Here is a 21,852-nt window from a genome sequence, read left to right on the forward strand (position 1 = left end):
ATGCAAGGATTTCACTGTGTGTGTTGAATTATATGGATTTCATTGTTTATGCAGATCGTGACACTTAGGTATCAGGTGATGATTAAAGCAAGCATTTAGTGCTAAGAAAATCCTGTAGGTATAATAAGGCAAAAATCTACCCTGGCACAGGAATTAAGAACTGGAGTGTACTAATCCATATGGGTCCTGAGTTGGAAGTTTCAAGCAGGTGGTGCACATCAGGAATGACATCAGCAAATAGCAGATTCCACACCAGGGGTTCAGGTAAAACTTCAGATTCTGGGAAAGGGAACAAAGACAAAATAAGAACAAATTGTGCTGCTTGAGAAACTGAGAGTGACTGATAATATTGCCATTCCCTTTTGCATGGTTCCTTAAAACAACCAGCTGTGTACCTTCCTGGAGCAAAGCTAAGGTCAAGTGGTTCTCATCTGGGGAGTGCAAAGCCCTTAACTAATTTCATTCACAAACCCTTGCTCTGAGAGTTCGTCAAAGCTATAATTTCACCAAGTGGCCAAGATATCTATTTCTATACATTTTGTAGTAACGGCATTCTGGTACATTGCAGGAGATATCAGTGTTCTTCATCTGTATCTCTCAAGTTAAAGAATATAAAATAGGGCAGGCATAAAACTAAAGGAATTGCATTATTAAATTCTATTTCCCTCTGAGATCACTTTTCCTGGTAAAAGAGCAGAATTGAAAAAATGAAGTACTCTCAGATCTTGTTCCTGGGCTTTAAAAATGTATTTTGATTTACAGTCTGCAAGAATAATATATAGAAAATGGCTCTCTAAATTAACACATCGATTATTTAAACCAAATGAGTAAGAATGATCACACTGAAATAACCTTTTCATAAGGAACATTTTATAGTAGATAAAATATAGATGGTCCCTTTGACTTAGCAGATGCTATATTAATCACCAAAGTGTAAATCATAGAGGTGAAGAGTTTATACTTCTTCCTTTTGTGTTGAGTATTCTGATAAATGAGTGTCTAATGTGACAAGAAACGGTAGCATAATGAATATCTTATTATGCTTGAAGGAAAATGAAAAAAAAATGAAATGACTGACACTGTATTTTGTTCTAGTCAGGAATAAAAAGCAAGCAGTTCCTGGCCTGTGATATTCCAGCTAAGGGAGTCTGACTGACAGCATGTTGGCACCAGCATTGAAGCAAGTGATGGGCCTCAGCCCCTGGTGAGTTCAGTTCTCCAGGAAGGAATGCATGCCTCTTCCTGACTCTTAGAGGTCATGCACTAACTATCAAGCTCACCTTTAGAAATAGTCCATTTCATTTCTTCAGAAGATCATAGTTTTGAAGTTCTGTTTCAAAACTCTCAACTTTGCTTTAGAGTCAGTGTGTATTCTTTGCTTTAATTCTTTAACCTTAAAGGATAAAGAGGCAATTATGACTGGACTTCATTATGAATTTAGTATCAAGATGCCTGATCCACTAATAGAGTGAAAGATTGCCACAGACTTTATACAGGATCTGGGAATGGAAAAGGATGATTATTTTTAGAATTAAAGTATTAATCATTAAACACATCATTAAGTACTTCAAAGTGACACATTGCTTGAGAGCCTCTATGAGTCCAGAGACAGTCTGCATAACCTAAAGTTATGCTCATTAGAGAAGAATAAGGTCATAAAAGCCATCACTGTATTTTCCAACATTTTGAAAATTAGGTTGCAAAATAGAGTTGGAATAAAATCCTGTTTGCATAAAAATAAAGAAAACAAAGATATGAGATTTATTAGTTTACAATAAGATAAATATACACTAAATTCTTTCAAGAAGACGAGAGTTGGGTAGAGTGAAGATATTAATTTCTTTTGAGTAAGTGTGTAAAGTCTCCAAAGAAGTAATAAAATTGATACTGGCAGTTAAATATACAGAGATGTACTTTTACTAGTATATATAATAAGTAAATTAGACTTGTTCAAGTAGATAAGTGTGCCAGTTTTGCTCACTTATATTTGTTTGTTTCTGCTTTCATTTAATAGAAAATTAGAGTATAAATGATGTACATTGCATGCATTTAAATATTAATACATTAACTTGAGGTTTAGACAAGGTATTCAATTTGCTGTGCTAAATTTTCCTGTCAGATACTTAATTTAAATACCACTAAATTTTAAACAACAAGTGCACCATTGTATAAGTAATTGCAGGAGGATTATATTGATCACAACTTTGAAAATTACCTACGTTTGTTACCATATTTATGCAGTTCTTTTATTTATCTGATTTTTATTTATTAATGAGTTATGCATTTTTCTAAGGACACTCGGACATACAGAAAATAACTCTTTGAAAATGTTATGTGAAATGCCCACTTTAAGATTAAACTCTATCCAGAATATTGGTAGAAATTTTAGCCTCTCTTAATCTATTTTTTTCATATGTGGTGATTTTTGCATCTATCCTTAGGCCTTCTTATTTTTATTACATATTTTATTGGGATCGTCACGTTGACATTTGAGGTTTCAATGCTCCCAGATTTCTATCTCATTTCAAGTCTAGACCCAAATTTTCCACTAAAGTTATGTACCAGATGAAGCACAGATATTCTCACCTAGTCTACATTTGCAACCTCTGCTTCAGATGCATTTTTCAGCAGATCTTCTTTTCTCTCATCTCCAGTGCTGATTGGAAAGGCAAGATCTTGCATGATCCAGAGCATTCTGTACTGTCCAGGAGAACTAAGCAGCCCTGATTTTATCAAAATGAACAGAAGGACCCTCTTGTTAACTTAGCATTGATAAGTGCATAATAAAACCTCTTTTCTGTGCTTCTGTCCTACTTCGCACTATAAATATGCAAGCTAACTAGCGTGAAAAATGATTATACTGGTAGTTAAGAGTTCTCAGTATAGTAAAATATGTGTAAGTGGATGGGGGAATGCAGATTTAGTATTTATTGACTTCATCTGAGATCAAATATATAACCTGCCTTGACTGAGTCACACAGTGTAGAATTTAGTGCATTATTCAAATTTCTGAGATTTGAGTTACCTGTTTGTTCAAATTCTCTGAATTCTGTAAATGAACTGATGGTTTGGGAAAAATCTTTCCTCTTTTGTTCACATGCGATTAGATCAAGTATCACAAGGTAAGTTTGCAAATGAATTCAGATCAGATAATATCTGTCCTGTTTATGCTGGTAGACAGAGATAGTTTAGGTTAATCAGTTTTGACACATTATACAACTGTTCTTGTATAATGAAGTAGCTTTTTGGCTGTGATTGCGGCATCATCAAGTAGGTATTTGTGGAGAAAGTTTTCCCCTTTTTTGCTTTAATGCATGTGGCCTGCCTATCTGAACCAGCATGGTTCAGCAACACAAGTGTTCTCTCTCCCCTTTTCATCACAAAAGGGACTCAACACCGAATAAGCAATACTAATCTAAAGGCTACAATTCAGCAGCTCTTGTAATGATTAAGGCTAATTATTTTTCATAAAACCATATATGTTACCAGAGATTGAACTCATGGTTTAATGGGTGAGACAGTGGCCTGTGCCAACCAAATTATCCCTGAGCACTCAATTTGTCAGTACTACACATCACTTACTAACTTCCTATTAAGTGAAACTATATTGGGTTTTGCATAGGCACAACAATAGGATTACTTTTTCACTCTTCTTTCAATGTATTTAATTCCATTTTCTTGTGAAATAAATATTAAAGTGTAAAAACATGACTATAACTATATTAATCCTACTTTCAAGCTTTCAGTATATTTACCAGAATATTTTCCTTAAAATTAACAATATTATCAATGATCAAAAAACAGGAACAGAAAAAATTATTATTATTATTATTGTTATTTTGTTTTGGGGTCACACCCAGCAATGCACAGGGATTACTCCTGGCTCATGCACTAAGGAATTACTCCTGGAGGTGCTCAGAGGACCATATGCTCTGATGCTGGGAATCAAATCCAGGTTGGCCGCGTGCAAGGCAAATGCCCTACCCATTGTGCTATTGCTCCAGCCCCAAACTACATTAATGATCATTTTGGTGATGGTGGTATTGAAATGGCACCCTGACAATATTTCATGTTTCTGTTCCTATATAGTTATTTCTGTATTTATCTTTGGATTTCCCGTTGGTTGGTTGTGGATTGTACTTATTTCCCCTTCCTAATTTTATTCCTTTTATTTTTTTTCCAACATAGTAAAACTTGTAATAACTTTGAAAACATAACTTTAAAAAAAAGTTTGATACATGAGAAGTTTTGATTTCTGGATTTATACTTGATTTTAAAAGACTTATTGCATCCTTTGATTTATTTGATTATTTGAATATGGGTTGAAAATTATTTTCTCTCACAATTACAAAACTCTCACTCTAATCCATCATCCATTTGCTATTTGTATTTCTATTTTACCTTTACTTCCCTTGATTTTTATTTGCTTTTGCTTTAACAAGAACCACCTTAGAATGTTTTAATTAATGATGCATTTTTACTTGGAGTTTTCACTTGGAGAATGATATTTTTAAAAAGTATGGTCTCTTACACTATTTCTCTAGGGTTCATTTTTCATTTCATTTCATTTCATCATCCTGTTATTTGTCAATTGCCTCGAGCAGGCCCCAGTAACGTCTCCTTCATCCTAGCCCTGAGATTATATTCAAGGCTCTTTAGGAGAATGAGACCCATCATTGTAACTGGAATTTGGCATATTTGGTATGCCACGGGGAGTTTGCCAGACTCTGCCCTGTGGGCAGGCTACATTCGATAGCCTACCAGTTTGTCCAAAGTAGGAATGAGATAATAAGATGTCATAAAAAGATGTCCTGATAAGATGTCGCGCGGCCGCGAATGCAGCCGCTCGGTTCCGGGAGCTGCATTTTGTAGTCTCTGAGTCTTGGCCGCTGATGGGATTACACGGCGCCAGGGGGCCAGGTGGTGGGTGTGACCCCCGCCTACTGGAATTTGGAGGATCTGGGTGGAGGATGCTCGACTCCAATTCGAGTAGGCTTGGAGATCTCAGCCCCGGAACCCGCGTGTCTTTGTCCCTCTGCCAGTACCTTCATGTGTGCAGAGAGTGGTCTCAGTATGGTGGTGGCTGGTCCTGGAGGTCTTTGGCTGCCGGAGCCCTGGTCGGGGCGGGGAGGAAAGCTCAATCCGCTCCCCTCCAAGGGGCCCCGGTGAGGAACAGCCAGGCGCGGGGGCAGCCCTGATTTTATCAAAATGATAATTCTTTTTAAAAAATTAGGGTAATTCTTTTTAAAAAATAAAACACTTTGATATAGTTCACTACTAGTATTTCAATTTGGCCAAGTGGAATATCTATGGTATTTTTCCTATAGAATCCAATCAAGACTTATATATTTTACTTGTTTAAAATAAAAATTGAGAGATATTAAAAATAGTAAGATTTTATTTGAACAGAAAATAATGTCAAAGAAATAGTCCTAAGCTAGGTGTGCTTAGAAATACTACACTGACAGAGTTTTGGAAGAAAAATACATAGAATAAAGATAGAATGTAAAGAAGCTAATTGTTATGTCTAAAGTCCATTTGCTAGCTTTGATTAGTCACTTTTTGATTTGAGCCATATCTGGAGGTACTCAGTGGATATTCCTGGCTCTATGCTCAGCGTCGAACCCTTGGTGCTTGGGGGACCAGATGAAATGCCAGGATAGAACTGGAATTGGCTGCATGCAGAACAAGAGTTGTGCCCCTTGAATTCTCTCTCTGCCTGTTGGTTACACAATCTTGTGGAAAGAAAGTACAGATACTGATTTTTGTTTGCTTCCCTAGGTCACCCTAGCATTAGTACTACACATGTCATGACTTCTCTATTTAATTAATCTTTGCTATCGCTTTGATCTCCTCCAACCTGAAACATTTTCTTTCATGACATCACTTGTATATATTTTCAATTTTCTACTATCTTTATAGGATTTGGATTAGCTTTGTGTACCAGTGCTCTCCGTATCCTAGCCAGCTTTTCCTTCTCTTGCTCTTCCTCCTCTTGTCTGGCCTCCTCCAACTGCTGGGATTTTTTGGCTTCGACCTCGGCCATTTCTCCAGTTCCTGCCACTCCTTAGCTCTCCTCTCAGTGGCCAGCTGAAATGGTTCCTGAACAGAAAGGTTTTTTTTTTCTTTTTTTTTTCTTTCTTGTGAACAAAAGGCTCCTGGGAGGTGACGTTGTATGGCCAAGCCTTGAAGCAAGTTGCGTCTTTCTGCTGTTTCAGTTCTTCCAGCTGATGTTTCCAGAACTGTGTGTGCCTTCAGAGCACCTCTTTTGTCTATCTCCAGGGAGAAAGACTCAATCTGGGTGGGTTGTTTCCTTCACCTTCTTCTCTGGTAGATTAACAGTGTCAAAATGAGGCACAGGAAGTACCCTAAACTTGGGCATCTCCTCCCCTTTTTGCAGTTCTTTAATTTTCTTCTTCTGTAACTGATATTCCTTGTCTCGAGACTCAAAAGAGAAAGAGCACATTTCCACAGTTCTTGCCTCTGGAATTTGGGGCTTGAAAGGCACCCTATAATGAGGCACAGGTTGAGTTCTTATTACTGGCTCCTCTTCTTCTTCAACTTCTTTAGTGGGCATTCGGATTCTGTTCTTCGATGGAAAGGTTGGTGACCTGAGAACTGTGATTGGAAGGACTTTATTTTCAGGAACACCCACAACATCTTCCAAGATCTTAGAGAGGCATGGTCTGGAATGAAATTCAAAATGTTCATCCTCTGATTTCTTTTTTGACTCTCATTCCTGGATTCTTTTCTCAATTTCTAAATCAAAGCCAATAGGCTGAGGGGATGGTTTCACTGGTGTTTTTTCAGACAAGATGGGCCCACTTTCAAGAATCCTGGGATCAAGTTCCCGTGCTTTGAATTTATATGGATGTAGTTTCTCAAGTTCCTCACTCTCTTGATCTGCTATGCTTTTGTAGGTCACAGGCCTTGCACGATGTTTGGTACAGGGGTCTGTGGGTCTCTGGAGATCTTTGCCACAGCAGGTTTAGAAGGCAGCAGGACAATATCTTCCTTTTTCCTCCTTAAGTGATATCTGTTAATGGTTCCTTTATAGAAGACTTCAACCTACTGTGCAAGGGGCACATGTGTAGAAGCCGTTTCATCAAATGTTCTTTTTTTTCAGTGGGACAGGTTGAAAGGCTTAATTATGGTGCATCCTCTGGATACTTGAGCAGGAACGAAGGATACTTTCGAAGCTCCAATGTAAAGTTTATTTCCTTATATTCTTCCTGGTTCTCGGCTGCTGTTTAATACGCAAGTACCAGGGTGTGGAGATAAAATCAAGTGACCAGCCTCTGACTGTGCCTGTGTCTCCCAAGTTCTGTACTCCAGTGCTAAACCCCCTGTGAGCTGCAGACACCATCTGGAAGCAGGAGCTGCTCTTCACACCTGATCTGAAGCTTTCTTTCAGTGTTATGGGGCTTGAAGAGCTCATTTCTACAAACTTACCTGCATGACCAGTGGAGCATTACTAACTACTCTGGACTCCAGTTTTAGAGAATTGATTGCTTACATTATTGAGGTGAATGAGACTCAGCTTCATTTGTTTCGATCAGACCTCACATCATTATTTGCTTTGAACCACCAGTTGACCTTTATTTTATTATTATTGTTTTTTTCGGCCACAGCGGGTGAGTCTCCGAGGGCAACTCCCAGCTCTGTGCTCAGGGAATCTTGCATGTTTTCAACCTGATGAACTATCTCCTGGGTCCCTTCGGAGTTGACCTTTCATATGGATCTTAATTTCTACTAGAATTTAAAGTCTTTGTATCAATAGTGTAATTTCTAGTTCTCCTTATCCTGTCCCCTTTTTCTATTTTAATCAGAAAATAAACTTAAATAGGGAAATGAAACGTAGGTCATGACTTGAAGAGGCCTCATTAGTCTATCAGATTCCTACCCTCTCTCTGAACAAAGTAAATACAGAGTTAATGACCATGTCTTCACCGAGCACTGGAAATGAAGCTGGAAAATCTTGAGCCACACCAACGAAGAAGAAGATGTCATAGACTAATGGTGACCTCTCCCCAGCTATTGGCAGTTTCAGGCAAGGCTCCAGTGGTGTCCCATCCTTCCTTGTTGACACTGATAAGAAATCGGATGGTGCAGCATGTATTGTAAGTCCTCCAGTGTCCTGGACTGGAATAAATTCTTGTCTTTCCCTCTCTGATTTTGTTATTTCATGTTTTTTTAAATTTTTTTAATCAGGCTATTTTAGATGACTTGTCTTATAGGGAATATGGAAGCATATAGAAATGGATCCTAGAGCTTCTGAAAGTACAAGCTCTGTCCTTAGAGGCAAGTGCTTTGTAGCTTTTTTCTGTCTTAGGTCTGAATTTCCTCCTGTGTTTAGTTCACTCCCTTCAGAGAGCAGCCTGACAGCTGTCCTGACTTTGCACAGACGACCTTCTTCCCTGATTGTGCCTTTTTTCTTCATCAGGTCAATTCTTCACCTGGCACTCAGCACAAGCAAAAAATCTTTTTTTTAAAAAAAAAATCCTGCTTTGACTCCCTAATCTATTTATGTAAGAATAAGTATTTCCTCCTTACATCTCCCCAATGTTTCTTTTATGTATCTCTAATAGAACATACCACTTTGTTCATTCACAAACTAGTGGGGAGTAGGCAGTTCTAATATACAGTAAGAGGTTCAGTTGACAAAGCAAACATGGTGAAAAATTAACATTTAGAAAATTCCTCTGAAGGGTACATGGAAATCCTAGTCTAGGTATTCTTGCAATCTTTCTGCAAACCTGAAGTTACACCAAGCAAATAAAAAGACACATCATTGTTTTCTGACTTTGATATGGGGGGGGGCAGGGGAGGAGAACGAGGGAGGGAGGCGGAGAGAGAGAGAGAGAGAGAGAGAGAGAGAGAGAGAGAGAGAGAGAGAGAGAGAGAGAGAGAGTCTTGCTTTTGTGAAGTTCTCCTAAAGGCTTGTCAACAGATTATACAGCTGTCTATCTGGTGATCAGTGTTGCTTTGCCCCAGAGAGAGGCAGGTGAGGAGGTTGGAGCATGTGAAATGGGAATGTGGAGGGAGATATTCTTGCTGTTGTCAAGGTGAAAATATCTAGCACAGCAGGTAGGTCGTTTGCCTTGCACACGGCCAACCTGGATTTGATTCCTCCACCCCTCTCGGAGAGCCCGAGAGTATCTCGCCTGCACGGCAAAGCCTGGCAAGCTACCTGCGACGCATTTGATACGCCAGAAACAGTAACAAGAAGTCTCACAATTTGTTGTGAGACATTACTGGTGCCCGCTTGAGCAAATCGATGAACAGCGGAAGGACAGTGCTACAGTTCTTTATAGGATTTAGTTTTTTCTTTTTCTGTTGGAGGAGATGTTAGTTTCACACTCCAATATAAATTCACAGCATTGTACCCCTGTTCTTTAAGTCCAACAACTATATTGTTGTTCAGTCTATTTTGGTGGGGGTTGTTATATAGCTCAACTCAGTTTTGTTCAAATAGCTGATAATCTTTTGTGTTCCTTGTATATCACTATTATGCGTAGAAGTTGGGCTAATCTGATATGACTACTGATATTTAAAGGAAAGCAGGGTCAAAATTTCTATGTTTAAATAGGTAATTTTAAATAATAGGGCAAAGTCTAAAGTGTATCAGGTTTAGTTTCTCCAGAGGGGGACAATTATTTGATTTGGGGTTTTAGCTGGAAAGGCAATGTGGAATAAGTGGAATTTGCCAACAGTAGAACCTACGAGAGAAACCAATAGAATTCTGAATTCTTTTTAACGTAAAATGCTTAGACCAGAAGATCAGGGATGTAACCTAGCAGAGGGTAATTTCCATGCATGTGTGAAGACCTGGGTTAGTTACCAGCAACAAACATGTGTGTGTGTGTGTGTAAGTTTATGTATGCATATCTTTGTGTGTATGCATATCTTTGTGTGTATATATATATTTATATATAATATGTTATTTAGGTAAGTATTAAGGAAATTGCCTTACAAACATTACTCTAGCTGCTTTAGAGGTACAGTATTCCCACACTATACCTACCACCAAAGTGCCAATACCCCTCTACAAAATTTCAAAATTTCATTAGACACCACACAAGTACTTTTTTTTTTTGAGTCACATCTGGCAATGCACGGGGGTTACTCCTGGCTCTGCACTCAGGAATTACTCCTGGCAGTGCTCAGGGGACCATATGGGATGCTAGGAATTGAACCTGTGTCAGTGCATGCACAGAAAACGCCCTACCCACTGTGCTATTGCTCCAGCCCCACACACATACTTTTTGAATCCTCCCCTCTGGCCAACTTAGTTCAACAGTCTGAGCTGAAGGGTTAGTTTTGGTTGAACTTTGTTCCCTCTTCTTTCTTTATATACCACCTACAAGCAACAACATCCTAAACTTGTTTTTCTTCTTTTAATTTATTTCACTTTCACCCACTAGAGTTCCAATCATGTTATTCCAAAAGGAAATAGTCCATTTCTTAGGCAATAGTATTTATTGTAGATAAATGCTAGATTCTTTTTTTTTTATTTCAAGGTATTTTCTTTTTTTTTCCTTTTTTTATTAGTGAAACACCATGAGGTACAGTTATAGGCTTATAAATTTTTGTGTTTGGGTTTCAGTTATACAATGATCAAGTACCCATCCCTCCATCAGTGCCCATCCTCCACCACCACGGGTCCCAGCATCCCCCCAACCCCCCATCCCCCGTCCCATCCTGCCTCTGTGGCAGGGTATTCCCCCTTGTTCTCTCTCTCTTCTTTTGGGTCCTGTGTTTTGCAAGAGAGGCATTGAGTGGCAATCATGTTTGGTCTATAGACTACTTTTAGCATGCTTCTCCCACCCTGGGAGGGTTCTCACAACCCCCTTCATTTGGTTAAATGCTAGATTCTTAATCTACTTGTGTGTCATTAAAAACTTAGGTTATTTCCAGATTTTGGATATTGTAAATAGCGCTGCAACAACGATGTGCGCATATGTCTTTTTTAAATTGTGTTTTTATGTTCTTGGGACAAATACCTAACAGTAGAAGAGATGGACCATATAGTAATTCCAGTTCTAATTTTTGGGGGAGATCTCCCTTTTCTTCTCCATAAAGGCTGGTATTAATCTGTAGAATTTTTTAAATGCTGCTTCTGTGTGTCCTACTATCAGGGTAATGGCTTCATTAAAAATGCTTTTGAGAGAAAAAAATTATTTTGAAAATTCTCAGCTTATTCAATTTTTTGAGAGAGTTTTAGAACAGGTAATAGACAAAATATATAGATATTTGATAGGGCTCACTAGTAAAACCATCAGGATCTGAGGTTTTGGGGGAATATTTCTGTATACTGCTTCAATTTTCTTGCTTGCAATTGGTTCACTTAGATTTTCTGTTCTAAGTGCTCTGAACATCATTTAGAACAGGTCTTACTCTGTTCCTTATATTTTAATAGTTTGTATCTTCATTCTTCTTTGGTGCTAGGATTTGAAAAAATTTCCTATTGAATTTCCTTAATGACCCATTGATTATGCAATACCATGTTGTTCAGTCTGTAATTGTTTAAAGTTTTCAGCTCTCTTTGTGGTTAATTTGTAGTTTTATTTCATTGTGTTCTGTAAAGATACTTGATATGATTTTAATCTTTATGGATTTCTTTGTGTCTTGACATTTAATCTATCCTCATATATTCAATTAACATTACAGAGAAATGTGTGCGCTTATTTGACATATAGATTCCTCTAAAAGTTTATTAAGTCTGGCTCTTTCAATTTTCAGTTAAAGCTATTTTTCCCCTCAATTTGGAGTGGGGAGGTGTCTGGTTGATCTGTTAATGGTGAGAAAAGGGTAATAAAGTCCTCTTCTATCATTATGATTTTGTTAATATCTCTCTGGGTCCACTAAAAGTTACTTTATCTATTTCACTGTTCTTATTTTGGTGTGTATATTAATGTGTATATTGTCTTATTTGAGCTCTTAATTAAAATATGTTGCCTATCCCTGTCTCTGGTTACCTTTTCCTTGGTATCTATTTTGTCTCATATTAAGTATGGCCAGTCCTACTACTAATCTTTTTAAAGCTACCTTTTTCCTGAATGAAAGTTTCTAGCACTTTACACTGAGGTCAAATGTACATTTGCAGTAGTGTCACTGAAACTCAAATACACATTCTGTAAGCAGCAGAAGTTGAATTTTGTTTTCTTTCTTTCTTTTTTTTTTTTTTTTTTGCTTTTTGGGTGATAGCCAGCAATGCGCAGGGGTTACTCCCTGCTCTGCACTCAGTAGTTGCTCTTGGAGGTCCTCAGAGGATGCTGGGAATTGAACCCTGGTCGGCTGCATGCAACACAAACGCCCTACCTGCTATCTCTCCAGCCCCTGGATTTTGTTTTTTGATCCTTCCGTCTTTCTATTAATAAGTTAATGACATTGGTATTTAGTTAAATTATTGATATACAGCAGTTTATTGCTACTTTTATATGTATTATGCACATTATTGAATTTTATTCTCTTGTTTTCTCTCATTGTAGTTTACTGCTGCTATTTGGATAGTTATGTTCCATGGGCCTCTTGTTTCTTCTAAGTGGTTTCTTCTTGAGGTGACCAAGATATTATTTATGGTTCAAAAATTATATCCTGGGCCTGGAGTGATAATACAGGGATTAGGGCATTTGCCTTGCATGTGGCCGATCTGGGTTCAATACCCAGCATCCCATGTGGTCCCCTGAGCACTGCCAGGAATAATTCCTGAGTGCAGAGCCAGGAGTAACCCCTGTGCATCACCGGGTGTGACCCACCCCCCAAAAAAGAAAAGAAAATTATATCCTATTTTAACTGAAAGCAAGTCTAAAATTTAAGGGTTAATATTATTAACCTTCCTCACAATTTTATGTTTAAAGAAAGTTTTCTACTTCAATGGCCGACCCGAGTTCGATTCCTTCACCCCTCTCAGAGAGCCTGGCAAGCTACAGAGAGTATCTCGCCCGCACTTTCATATGCTTTTTTAAAATTGTTTTTGTTAGAAAACCATTTATTATTTCTTGATGCACTATTTTCATGACTTATTCTTTTAACTATTGTTCATTTGGAAAGTAGTTTATCAGTCCTTCAATCTGAGTGATATCCACACTGGGTAGAGTTTTCTTGGTTCATGTTATTATCCATTCAACGCTTTGAATTACATAACTTCCTATTCTGGCTTTATATGGTTCCAGTCAGAATCTGATTATAGTCAAAATACTTAGATATGAGTTTTTTTTCTTTTGATGCATTTAGACTTGCCTCCTTATATTTGACATTTGCCATTTTTAATATAATGCATGTTGGCGTACTAGTCTGGACTTAATTTTGTTTTGAACTTTCACTGCATTTCTGACACCTTCCTTGGATGGAGAAAATCCTTAGCTATTTTTCCTTCCTGTTGGTTGGTGTACTCCATGTCTCATTGCTCAGGGTTTTCTACTAGTTCTTTTTTTCAGGGATTACTTCTGGTGGTGCTGGAGCGATAGCACAGCGGGTAGGGCGTTCGCCTTACAAGCGGCCAACATGGCCGCCCCGAGTTCGATTCCTCCGCCCCTCTCGGAGAGCCCGGCAAGCTACCGAGAGTATTGGATATGCCAGACACAGTAACAACAAAGTCTCCAATGGAGACGTTACTGGGCTCGCTCGAGCAAATCGACGATCAACGGGAGGGCCTTTACCCTTTTACCCTTACTTCTGGTGGTGCTTTGGGAACTATGCAGAAATTAAACCAGTGTTGGTTGAATGCAAGCAAGCTTAGTTTCTGCATTACTTTCTGACCCAGTTATTTTTTAAAAATGTTTCCCATTTCTATCACTCTTCTTTGACTGGTACCCCTATAATATAAATGCTGTTCCTATGATACTGTCTAGTAAGTTATAAACACTTTATTTTGTCTTTAGTTTAAAAGTTATATATTTTATCCCGTTTTTTTTTTTTTTTTGTAATGGTTTCTTTTACCCTACCTCTCAGATCACTAATTTGTTTTCTGGATTCTTTCATCACATTGTTAAGCATTTCTATGACTTCAGTATCTTTATAATTTCTGTTTGACTTTTCTTTTTCTATATTTTGGGTCAAGATTTACTACTGATTCTGCACTCAAGGATCACTCATGAGCATTCAGACTTCGGGAGACCCACAGGCTGTTTTATGTATAGAGGAAAGTTTTCCTATATTGCAATCAAATATGACCTTCCAGTGGGTTGGTCTGTTTGTCTCCTGGTAGTAAGTGCCTTTATTCTGTGTAAGTTTCTGGATAGCACAGTGATGGTCACTACTAGGAAGCCAGACTGTCTGGGTCTGAATTCTTGCTTTAATAAAGAAAAGATTATGCTCCATAGGTTATTCAATGTTTCTGTGCCTCAATTTTCTACACTGTAAAATGCTAATGTTATGAAATAAATTATTAGGGCAATGTGACACATAATGTCAAGTGTTACTAGCTCGGCTGTTACCATCATTTTTTGACTAGTATTTCCACTTTAGTTGTGAATACCTATTACTATCAGGTGCTTAACTTTGGGGAAGGAGAAGGGATCACTGTCTGGGAAATTCTTGAGTTTTGTTTTATTTTTTTGTTTTATTTTTATTTTATGCTTTTTTGGTCACACCTGGCAATACACAGGGGTTACTCCTGACTCTGTGCTCCGTAATTACTCCTGGCAGTGCTTGGGGGACCAGAGGGGATGCTAGGAATAAAACCCGGGTCGGCCTCCTGCAAGGCAAATGCCCTACCCATTGTGTTATGGCTCCAACCCCAAGTTTTGTTTTAGACTTTTATTGCTAAGGCTAGAATATCTGTTTAAATAATATATTGTCTCAGCATATTCTTAAATTAGTAAGGAAATAATGTAATTTTTTATTTTGAAGTGACATATGTCAATTGTTAAGAGCCTCTTAAAGTAATTACTAATTTGAGACTTACCATTATTTGTGGAAGAATGTAAATAAATATATTATTTAAAGACATAATACCAATTAATATCATTGTATAAAAGTTTACCAAAAAAGATTTTAATTTTACTACACATAATCCATTAAACAGGCAATAGAATTCTATTTTCTGTGTCCAGATATTTATGCTATAGGAATTCATTTATTTAAATATTTATAAAATGAGAGTTGAGAGCAGCACTTTTGAAAAGCAGTTAATAATGAACAGACATCAAGGGAGCTATCATTATAACAGCAAAGTGCTTTGCAACTCCAATAACTTCAGTGGTGCAGAAGCAGGCCATCAAATTTAATTAAAAGCAGTCAAAAATAAACTGAGAAATTGAACTGTAAAAGGCTGTCCTTTGCCAGGAGCTAAATGTGAAAAGAAAGCAAGGGAGAGCCTTGAAAGTAGTAATGAATTGATAAGCCTTACTGCCTGCAACTTGTAATGTGCTCTGTCAGATTTTAGTATCAGTTAAACTAGATTAATAGAGCAATCACGGATTCTCTATCTTAAATCCTTCTCTGTCGCGCCCCTATTATAGGCTCCTGTGATAGATGGGTGCCTGAGTGGGTCAAAATTTCAATTCATTTCTCTGCTCAATCACTTTTTAAATAATGCTGGCATCTATATTTGCTGGACACCAGCATTCTCGCTGATATTTTAAAAGCAGAAATAAATTTAGTTATTGACAGGTTGTAACCGTGTCTTGCAAAGAGGCTTAATTTCTTTTCATTCCGTTGAGGAAGAAATCCCCGGGAATGTGAGGGATTGGAGTGTCTTTCTACCACTAGGGGCTACCATAGTGAAGTGAATGATAAGGAGAGGCTAACCAATTTATTGTTGCTTTAAATGCTCAGATTAATGTGGATCCGCAGAAACAGTGCCACAAGGACAAAAACAATTTGCCCTCGATCATTTTATTTTTATAATAATGTTCTTTAATGAAGCTAAAGCCTCCCTGCTGTGACCTTATTATGTATTTCAACATGAGTAAGAAATAGATTCTTCTAAATTGTAAGAGAGCTCATGAAACAGCAGGGATATTGAAAGAGAGGATCAATTACTTTTTTGCAGTAATTTTGAACTTGAAATGACTATATCACAGTCTCTGTAGACAAGAAGACAATTCAGTTTATTGGCTAGCTGTATGCAAATCATAGGAATCACAAAAAGCTGAGGTAAACAAACTCTTTTGTTTTCTGATATCTATAAACATGATGGCACATTATTCCTTTAAAATCAAATGTTATTCTGGAAAAAAAGCATGCAACACACAAAAATGTAATGTTTCCATCAATTAAATGTAAATTTTGAAACACTTAAGAATTCTTCTGAAATTGCTAACAACTCTCTTTATGGGTTAAATCTTACTCATTGTAATGTGAAAAAGTAATAGATTATAATGGAAATTTAGAGATCCAAATGAAGATAGAGACAGAAAATTATTTCAATCATAATGTATAAATTATTACTGGATATAAGAAAGATTCTAATTTATAAAGGGATTTGTTATACATTTTGTCATTCAATCTTTGTGTTAATCTTAATAAGCTCTATCATTGCTGTCTTACAAATGCTGCGAAGATAAAGACTGAATTTCAGACAGATTAAATGATTAGCACAGGATCACACAACTATCTTAGTTGCAGCTGGAATCTTACCGTCCTCTCTTCTTTCCTTCCCTGTAGTCTTTGCAGAAATCTGCAACTTTCAAACTGCACATCAACTCATTATACTAAGGATGGTATTATCAGAGTGTATAATTTTCATTTCCATATACCACTTTCAAGCAGGAATTTATCATTTGTGCTGACATGGAAGTCATATGAATCAATGTGTCTTTAAAGAATGAGAGCCAATAAGGAAACATGAATACTTGTCCTGCAGGGTGTGGTAGATTCTACAGTCCTGTAAAGGGTAGGAAATTGAGATTACTGATCAAGGAGCTTTTTGAGACATTTCTTTAGAAATAAGCACAAGAATTGAAGCCTCTCTTTTAGAGCAGAGATTTTGTTGTCTGAGGGTGCTTTGGAATGGGGCTTGGTTAAGGCTGTCAATCATCTTGGTCAATAAAATTTGACAAGTCTACCCAGGGTCAAGATGATCATTTTATGAAACTGATTAGAAAGTAGAGTTCATTTTCAAGACTAGAATCATGAGGGACTGGAATAAATGGAATTTTAAAAGATGGAAGGAAAAGAGACAATACTAAGATGTGAGGAAAAAATTACTGAAAGTTGTGAGTAAAATATAGCTCAAATTTCCATTTGTGTTCATGTAGATATCAGCATGACTGAATTTGATTTTTTGCTGGGATGGGGGCACTCAGGACTCACTCTTGGTGTTACTCAAAGGACCATATTTAGTACTAAGGTATCTCTAACCTGTGTCTTCTGTATACCAAGCAAGTGTCCTACCCACTCTCCTATCGCTCTGGTCCATAAATATTTTCTACATTATTTTTTGCTCTTGTGGGTCAGTAAGTGCTGATGGCATTCTATCCCTTAAATAAGATTGCTGTCTAGAAATATAATAAAAAAGTGATTAATACAATCATTCGGTTGTGAATATCTATAGACCGATTAATGAAAATGCTACAAATATTGACTATATCACATGCAATGCTAATATATTAACTGTTACTCTAACTTTAAATATTAAAATGATAGTGAACAGAAAGTTTTACTAGTTTTCAAAAAAATGCTAAAAAACCACTAAAGGGCAAACTCTGAAACATTTAGTTCTAAAATCTTTGTCCTTAATTCTTTTCATTTTCTGTAAAATAATCACTGTATCACTGTATCACTGTCATCCCATTGGTCTTTGAATTACTCAAGCAAGTGCCAGTAACGTCTCTATTCCTCCCAGCCCTGAGATTTTAGCAGCCTCTACTTACTTGTCTTTTCCCAATGATTGGAGGCTCTTTTAGGATCAGGGAAATGATTATTCTATTTGGCATATCAAATACGCCACGGGGAGCTTGTCAGGCTCTGCCCGTGCAGTCGGGATACTCTAAGGAGTTTGCCAGGCTCTCCGAGAGGTATAAATGTGTAGGTAGTGTCTTATAACGTGCGGTCGCTTTAGGGCCACGTGGTCCGGAGAGCACACTGGAGTATGGCAGTGTTTGGGTAGTGAGCGTTCTCACCCACTCCACAGCCTGGTGTGGAGTCCAGCTGTTGGTTCTGGGAGCCTCCTTTTATACTCCCATCTGGGAGGAGCATCCTGAGTTCTGGAGAGGTGGCTTATGAAGAGATCATCTGGTGTTGGCAGGGTGTGGTTTGTGGGTGTGATCCCTGAGTCATCAGAGACTGAGGAAAGCAGGCAGAAGATCTCTGTTCTGGGTCTCATTGAGTGCAGAGTGCAAGGTCACAAAGTTCCACATTATCAGGGATCACACCCATAAGCCACACGCTGTCGGCACCAGAGAATCTTCTCATCAGCCACCATCAGAACTCACGGATGCTCCTCCCAGACAGGAGTATAAAAGGAGGCTCCCAGAACCATGCCACAGGACTCTGTGCCAGGCTGTGGGGCAGGTGAGACCTCTCTCCAACACCAGGGACCCAGCCCCAGCAGCCGACCTCCACTGCTCAACAACCACCATGCTCCAGGCCACTTTCCCAATGCTCATGCCGAGGCTCATGCAAGAATGGAGTCCCACGGACCCCAGATAATGCAGAATTTTGTGACCTTGGACTCTTGAACTCAACGGAACCCAGAACGGAGATTCTCTGCCTGCTTCTCCCAGTCTCTGATGTAAAATAATGATGACAATTTGCTTATTTAATTTGCTTATTATTTTTTTCTTTTTGGGTTATACCCAGAGATGCACAGGGGTTACTCCTGGCTCATGCAATCAGAAATTACTCCCAGAGGTTCTCAGGAGGTCATATGGGTTTCTGGGAATTGAACCCGGGTCTACCGCATGCAAGGCAAGTGCCCTACCTGCTGTGCTATCACTCCAGTCCCATATTTTGACAATTTTTAAAAGTTACTTACACTGAAAAATAAATCTGTGATTTTAAAAAATGTGTGAATTATAAATACGAATGGTATTGCTAAGTCTTCCCAGAATACTCTGAGTTGAGATAAAGCCTATTTTGTTTGATTAAGTAATGTAAAGAAAATAAAATATGCATTTTATAAGACAATTATTTTAATTCCTTCCAATCATCTTTTGTCTTTATTCCTCCTTTCATATATATATATATATATGTATATATATAAGCACGTATCCCTTTACAACATGCTTAGTGATACTTTTTTGCAAGTTTTTTTAAATTAATTTATTTATTGAATCACTGAGAAAAGTTATAAAGCTTTCAGGTTTAAGTCTTGGTCGTACAATGATCAAACACCCATCCCTTCACCATTGCATATTTTCCACCACCAAGAACCCCAATATACCCCCCATCCCACCTCTCCCGATGCCTGTGAGGCAGATGATTTCCACTTAACTCTCTCTCTACTTTGATTACATTCATTATTTTGACAAAAGATGCACCATTATTATTTGAAAATTTCCCCCAAAAATGAGACCTGCTGAAAAGACTTTATGAAAGAATTTGTTTTCTATTGCTGGTTATGAAGTGTTCCTAAGCACAAGTTAATACACAGGTTAAAAAAAGGCGATGAATCCTCCCAGGAGGGGAGATGCATGTTGAAAGTAGACTATGGACTGAACATGATTGCAACTCAATGCCTCTTTTGCAGACCACAACACCCAAAAGGAGAGAGAGAACAAAAGGGAATGCCCTGCTACAGAGGCAGGGTGGGATGGGGGGATGGGTGTGGGAGGGATACTGGGATCCATGGTGGTGGAAAATGGGCACTGGTGCAGGGATGGGTACTTGATCATTGTATAATTGAAACCCAAGCACAAAAATTTGTAAATCTACAACTGTACCTCATGGTGTTTCACTAATAAAAATTTTTAAAAAAAGGCAATGGAGGCTGCGCAATTTTGGATTGCTGATATTTTACTAATTGAGGAGGGATTTCTGCCAAAAGTTACATAGTTACGAGATTGGTTGTGTGTGCCTCTGGGGCCATGGCCATGCTGCTGAGCTGCTTATGGGGGGTAACTCTCGGCCTCAGCAGGTTGGGAAGGACATGCCGGTTCCACCTCCTATCCCATGAGGCTGTAGTTGCCCCATCACCGCTGGCTTATACCTGATTGTCCAATAAGCTCTGAGGCAGTGGCTACCATGCTGCCAGGATGGGGGGGTGGGGAGGCAGAAGAGACAGACACCCTTTCCTTCCCAGGGGGGTACGACACCATAGTTCAATGCATCGTCCATTCACATTTCTGCCCAAAGCTGTTGGGCTCCGTATTAGGTCTGTGTGCCTCTGGGGCCATGCCCATGCCAGAAAGCCGTGTTTTTTTGGTATTTTGATGATATGAAATAGACCTCCTTATAGTACTGAAATGGTGTCAGTGTTCCTAAGCACAAGTTAATACACAGGTTAAAAAAAAATTTTTAGGCAGGATTTATTGTTGTTAACTACATAGTCAATGTTAGTAAGACAATAAAACATATGTAATATTATTTTCTTAAAAACATATAAATTGGCACAATCTTGAAAACAGCATCATAATTTGAAGGTTCTGTATGAGTTGATAAAAAAATAATGGGCTCTAAACTTGCAGAGACCTAATACTATTCTACTCCAAGGGATATACCAATTACTGTTCCTGATGACATTATAAAACTAAATTTCAGCGAATAATGATTGTGTGTCTTGAACTGTATTCTAGCCTAAGTCCTGTTTATTTCACTTTGAGAAACTTTCTAGGATTTACACAGATCATCTATAACATTAAGTCAGAGATGTGAGTTGATAAACTTTCTTGAAAACTTGATCACATTACCAGATAATTATATATAAACATGTAATCATATACATGTAAACATGTAATCATATTATTGTCAAAACATTTCTACTCTATGTAACAACACTGAGACTGTGCGATATAGATTTGATTTGTAATGCCATGACTTTCAAGCTGTGCTGGTGGCCACTCTGATTCTCCACTTTGCTGGCTGGACCAGATGGTTCAGTTCTCAGGTCCAGTGCAACTGAGCACTTTTTCACAATATTAATTAATGGCATTATTGGCTTTGAATTATGATGCTGGTTTTATGTTCACAGAGAAAGTAGGAGGAAAAGGAATCGCTACTTTTATCTATTGAAAGAATGTTGGTAAATAAAACTAACCAGCATTCTTTCAAAATATTTTTAGACAGATGCATATTTTATCATCTACATCCATTAAGCCCTCTTTAAAATTTGGAAATGTACACTGGTCATACCAGGTAATAAATTGGTACTATAACCCAGAGGAAGTGATATAAATGCAATCCATGGTATATGTATAGAAAGAAGAAGGGAGGAAGCCACTTTTCACTCAGGTCAAAAAAGACAAAAAAGGACAAAATAATGAAGAAGAAATGTGAAGTAATACAGAAAACAAGTAAAACCTTCATAGGAGCTGGCTTAAACCAGTTTACATGTAATCATGTTAATGTTACAATAAAAATATGTGGCACTTATTAAACGTTAATTACACATTGTGTTGTTTAGAGCCTGAAATACTACAAAGATGAATTAAAGACAGTGCATACCCCATGAGAGCACAATTTCATGCAAGATCAAATAAATGTTACAAAGTTTTATATTGCATTATACATTATTGATTATATGGCAAAAGAAAATCAATTTTAAAAACTAGGAGTACTTTTCTGAGAATAAAAGGAAGCATTGTCATTTTATGATCATAGTTCATCAACTCACAAGTGAGTATAGTTCCCTTCAATATGTAAACCAATGCTTATATTTGGAAAGCGGACACTTTCTGGGGCTTTGTATATCTTAAAAGTTAAGAGTAGGAAAATGCATATGCAATAGTATTGTTCGAAATTTTTTTT

General features: G+C 37.8%; 1 protein-coding gene and 1 pseudogene across 4 annotated transcripts in view; one reads left to right on the forward strand and one right to left on the reverse strand.

Moving 5' to 3' along the window:
- The first annotated feature begins 1,095 nt into the window (after positions 1-1,095).
- Positions 1,096-21,852, forward strand: part of PTPRD (protein tyrosine phosphatase receptor type D) — a 1,654,013-nt gene continuing 1,633,256 nt past the window's right edge. For all 4 annotated transcript variants that reach the window (XM_056130610.1, XM_056130612.1, XM_056130611.1 and 1 more), the window contains exon 1: positions 1,096-1,204. The gene's annotated coding sequence lies outside the window, so the exon portion shown is untranslated. The remainder of the gene's footprint in view (positions 1,205-21,852) is intronic.
- LOC130038736 (targeting protein for Xklp2-like) overlaps positions 5,900-21,852 on the reverse strand; it is a 66,063-nt pseudogene continuing 50,110 nt past the window's right edge.

Source organism: Sorex fumeus, unplaced genomic scaffold, assembly GCF_029834395.1.
Source record: "Sorex fumeus unplaced genomic scaffold, SorFum_2.1 ptg000079l, whole genome shotgun sequence".
NCBI lineage: Eukaryota > Metazoa > Chordata > Mammalia > Eulipotyphla > Soricidae > Sorex > Sorex fumeus.